Below are 6,409 nucleotides of genomic sequence, written 5' to 3' on the forward strand. Positions count from 1 at the left end.
CAGCATAGTGGCCTCTCTCTAGTCTCTTTCTCCTTCAGAGGAGTCATAGAGTCTCGGTGGCCTCCCTCTCGAGTCTCTCAGGTCTTGAGGACGTCCTGCTCTAGTCAGATTTATTCATGTTCCATCTCCCTTCCCTTCCTTAATAATGGGTTTAACTGGACTCCAGGAGATCTTCAGGAACTTGAAATGTTCTTGTAAATTCTTCTGTTTTATATTTTATGTTTTTGTTCAATGATGTGGTTTTGTGGAAATCTGTTTGTAATTTAACATGAAAGTATTTTGTTGTAAATGCATGTCCAAAATCCTGATAAAGTTTATCATGAATCAATGAGAAGCGGGAAAACATGAAACCTTCCAAGGAGTACATACTTTTACTCTACTGCTTTATTTATGTAAGTAGATTTTTAATGCAGAATTCAATTCATTTAACGGACCATGCTGTACGTCTGTATTGTGAATATGTAATGTGTTAATGTACTGTACTGTGTACTGTAATGTGTACTATAATGTGTACTGTAATGTGTACTGTACTGTGTACTATAATGTGTACTGTAATGTGTACTATAATGTGTACTGTAATGTGTACTATAATGTGTACTATAATGTGTACTATAATGTGTACTGTAATGTGTACTATAATGTGTACTGTAATGTGTACTATAATGTGTACTGTAATGTGTACTATAATGTGTACTGTAATGTGTACTGTACTGTGTACTATAATGTGTACTGTACTGTGTACTATAATGTGTACTATAATGTGTACTATAATGTGTACTGTAATGTGTACTATAATGTGTACTGTAATGTGTACTGTAATGTGTACTGTAATGTGTACTATAATGTGTACTGTAATGTGTACTGTAATGTGTACTATAATGTGTACTATAATGTGTACTGTAATGTGTACTGTAATGTGTACTGTAATGTGTACTGTAATGTGTACTATAATGTGTACTGTAATGTGTACTGTAATGTGTACTATAATGTGTACTGTAATGTGTACTGTAATGTGTACTGTACTGTGTACTGTAATGTGTACTATAATGTGTACTGTAATGTGTACTATAATGTGTACTATAATGTGTACTGTAATGTGTAATATAATGTGTAATATAATGTGTACTGTAATGTGTACTGTACTGTGTACTGTAATGTGTACTATAATGTGTACTATAATGTGTACTGTAATGTGTACTATAATGTGTACTATAATGTGTACTGTAATGTGTACTGTACTGTGTACTATAATGTGTACTATAATGTGTACTATAATGTGTACTGTAATGTGTACTATAATGTGTACTATAATGTGTACTGTAATGTGTACTGTAATGTGTACTATAATGTGTACTATAATGTGTACTATAATGTGTACTATAATGTGTACTGTAATGTGTACTGTAATGTGTACTATAATGTGTACTATAATGTGTACTATAATGTGTACTGTAATGTGTACTGTAATGTGTACTATAATGTGTACTGTACTGTGTACTATAATGTGTACTATAATGTGTACTATAATGTGTACTGTAATGTGTACTGTAATGTGTACTATAATGTGTACTATAATGTGTAATATAATGTGTACTATAATGTGTACTATAATGTGTACTATAATGTGTACTGTAATGTGTAACTGTAATGTGTACTATAATGTGTACTATAATGTGTAATATAATGTGTACTGTAATGTGTACTGTAATGTGTACTGTACTGTGTACTATAATGTGTACTATATGTGTACTATAATGTGTACTGTAATGTGTACTGTAATGTGTACTATAATGTGTACTATAATGTGTAATATAATGTGTACTATAATGTGTACTATAATGTGTACTATAATGTGTACTGTAATGTGTACTGTAATGTGTACTATAATGTGTACTATAATGTGTACTATAATGTGTACTATAATGTGTACTATAATGTGTACTGTAATGTGTACTGTAATGTGTACTATAATGTGTACTATAATGTGTACTATAATGTGTACTGTAATGTGTACTGTAATGTGTACTATAATGTGTACTGTACTGTGTACTATAATGTGTACTATAATGTGTACTATAATGTGTACTGTTAATGTGTACTGTAATGTGTACTATAATGTGTATATAATGTGTAATATATGTGTACTATAATGTGTACTATAATGTGTACTATAATGTGTACTGTAATGTGTACTGTAATGTGTACTATAATGTGTACTATAATGTGTAATATAATGTGTACTGTAATGTGTACTGTAATGTGTACTGTACTGTGTACTATAATGTGTACTATAATGTGTACTATAATGTGTACTGTAATGTGTACTGTAATGTGTACTATAATGTGTACTATAATGTGTAATATAATGTGTACTATAATGTGTACTATAATGTGTACTATAATGTGTACTGTAATGTGTACTGTAATGTGTACTATAATGTGTACTATAATGTGTACTATAATGTGTACTGTAATGTGTACTGTACTGTGTACTATAATGTGTACTATAATGTGTACTATAATGTGTACTGTACTGTGTACTATAATGTGTACTATAATGTGTACTGTACTGTGTACTGTAATGTGTACTATAATGTGTACTATAATGTGTACTGTACTGTGTACTATAATGTGTACTACAATGTGTACTATAATGTGTACTATAATGTGTACTATAATGTGTACTGTAATGTGTACTATAATGTGTACTGTAATGTGTACTGTAATGTGTACTGTAATGTGTACTTTAATGTGTACTGTACTGTGTACTACAATGTGTACTATAATGTGTACTATAATGTGTACTATAATGTGTACTGTAATGTGTACTATAATGTGTACTGTACTGTGTACTATAATGTGTACTATAATGTGTACTGTAATGTGTACTGTACTGTGTACTGTAATGTGTACTATAATGTGCACTGTAATGTGTACTGTACTGTGTACTGTAATGTGTACTATAATGTGTACTATAATGTGTACTGTAATGTGTACTGTACTGTGTACTGTAATGTGTACTATAATGTGTACTATAATGTGTACTGTACTGTGTACTATAATGTGTACTGTACTGTGTACTGTACTGTGTACTGTAATGTGTACTATAATGTGTACTGTACTGTGTACTATACTGTGTACTATAATGTGTACTGTACTGTGTACTATAATGTGTACTGTACTGTGTACTATAATGTGTACTGTACTGTGTACTGTAATGTGTACTATAATGTGTACTGTACTGTGTACTATAATGTGTACTATAATGTGTACTATAAAGTGTACTGTACTGTGTACTGTACTGTGTACTGTAATGTGTACTATAATGTGTACTGTACTGTGTACTATAATGTGTACTATAATGTGTACTATAATGTGTACTATAATGTGTACTGTAATGTGTACTGTAATGTGTACTGTACTGTGTACTATAATGTGTACTATAATGTGTACTGTACTGTGTACTGTAATGTGTACTGTAATGTGTACTATAATGTGTACTGTACTGTGTACTGTAATGTGTACTGTACTGTGTACTATAATGTGTACTATAATGTGTACTGTACTGTGTACTATAATGTGTACTATAATGTGTACTGTACTGTGTACTGTATGTGTACTGTACTGTGTACTGTAATGTGTACTATAATGTGTACTGTACTGTGTACTATAATGTGTACTATAATATGTACTATAAAGTGTACTGTAATGTGTACTATAATGTGTACTATAATGTGTACTATAATGTGTACTGTAATGTGTACTGTAATGTGTACTGTACTGTGTACTGTAATGTGTACTGTAATGTGTACTGTACTGTGTACTATAATGTGTACTATAATGTGTACTATAATGTGTACTATAATGTGTACTGTAATGTGTACTGTAATGTGTACTGTACTGTGTACTGTAATGTGTACTGTAATGTGTACTATAATGTGTAATATAATGTGTACTATAATGTGTACTATAATGTGTACTATAATGTGTACTATAATGTGTACTATAATGTGTACTGTAATGTGTACTGTACTGTGTACTATAATGTGTACTATAATGTGTACTATAATGTGTACTATAATGTGTACTATAATGTGTACTGTACTGTGTACTGTAATGTGTACTATAATGTGTAATATAATGTGTACTGTACTGTGTACTGTAATGTGTACTGTAATGTGTACTATAATGTGTACTGTACTGTGTACTGTAATGTGTACTGTAATGTGTACTATAATGTGTACTATAATGTGTACTGTAATGTGTACTATAATGTGTACTATAATGTGTACTGTACTGTGTACTGTAATGTGTACTGTAATGTGTACTGTAATGTGTACTATAATGTGTACTGTACTGTGTACTATAATGTGTACTATAATGTGTACTATAATGTGTAATATAATGTGTACTATAATGTGTACTATAATGTGTACTATAATGTGTACTATAATGTGTACTGTACTGTGTACTATAATGTGTACTATAATGTGTACTATAATGTGTACTATAATGTGTACTGTACTGTGTACTATAATGTGTACTATAATGTGTACTGTAATGTGTACTGTACTGTGTACTATAATGTGTACTATAATGTGTACTGTACTGTGTACTATAATGTGTACTATAATGTGTACTATAATGTGTACTATAATGTGTACTATAAATGTGTACTGTACTGTGTACTATAATGTGTACTGTACTATAATGTGTACTGTACTGTGTACTGTAATGTGTACTATAATGTGTACTGTACTGTGTACTGTAATGTGTACTATAATGTGTAATATAATGTGTACTGTACTGTGTACTGTAATGTGTACTGTAATGTGTACTATAATGTGTACTGTACTGTGTACTGTAATGTGTACTGTAATGTGTACTATAATGTGTACTATAATGTGTACTGTAATGTGTACTATAATGTGTACTATAATGTGTACTGTACTGTGTACTGTAATGTGTACTATAATGTGTACTATAATGTGTACTATAATGTGTACTGTAATGTGTACTATAATGTGTACTATAATGTGTACTGTACTGTGTACTGTAATGTGTACTGTAATGTGTACTGTAATGTGTACTATATGTGTACTGTACTGTGTACTATAATGTGTACTATAATGTGTACTATAATGTGTAATATAATGTGTACTGTACTGTGTACTATAATGTGTACTATAATGTGTACTATAATGTGTAATATAATGTGTACTATAATGTGTACTATAATGTGTACTATAATGTGTACTATAATGTGTACTGTACTGTGTACTGTAATGTGTACTATAATGTGTACTATAATGTGTACTATAATGTGTACTGTACTGTGTACTATAATGTGTACTATAATGTGTACTATAATGTGTACTGTACTGTGTACTATAATGTGTACTATAATGTGTACTGTAATGTGTACTGTACTGTGTACTATAATGTGTACTATAATGTGTACTGTACTGTGTACTATAATGTGTACTGTAATGTGTACTGTCTGTGTACTATAATGTGTTACTGTACTGTGTACTATAATGTGTACTATAATGTGTACTATAATGTGTACTATAATGTGTACTATAATGTGTACTGTACTGTGTACTGTAATGTGTACTGTAATGTGTACTATAATGTGTAATATAATGTGTACTGTACTGTGTACTATAATGTGTACTATAATGTGTACTATAATGTGTACTATAATGTGTACTGTACTGTGTACTATAATGTGTACTATAATGTGTACTATAATGTGTACTGTACTGTGTACTATAATGTGTACTATAATGTGTACTATAATGTGTACTGTACTGTGTACTATAATGTGTACTATAATGTGTACTGTACTGTGTACTATAATGTGTACTATAATGTGTACTATAATGTGTACTGTACTGTGTACTATAATGTGTACTATAATGTGTACTATAATGTGTAATATAATGTGTACTATAATGTGTACTATAATGTGTACTGTAATGTGTACTATAATGTGTACTATAATGTGTACTATAATGTGTACTGTACCGTGTACTATAATGTGTACTATAATGTGTACTATAATGTGTACTGTAATGTGTACTATAATGTGTACTGTACTGTGTACTATAATGTGTACTGTACCGTGTACTATAATGTGTACTATAATGTGTACTGTACTGTGTACTATAATGTGTACTGTACTGTGTACTATAATGTGTACTATAATGTGTACTGTACTGTGTACTATAATGTGTACTATAATGTGTACTGTACTGTGTACTATAATGTGTACTATAATGTGTACTGTACTGTGTACTATAATGTGTACTATAATGTGTAATATAATGTGTACTGTACTGTGTACTGTACTGTGTATTATAATGTGTACTATAATGTGTACTGTAGTGTGTATTATAATGTGTAC

This window comes from Acanthochromis polyacanthus, chromosome 19 (genome assembly GCF_021347895.1).
Source record: "Acanthochromis polyacanthus isolate Apoly-LR-REF ecotype Palm Island chromosome 19, KAUST_Apoly_ChrSc, whole genome shotgun sequence".
NCBI lineage: Eukaryota > Metazoa > Chordata > Actinopteri > Pomacentridae > Acanthochromis > Acanthochromis polyacanthus.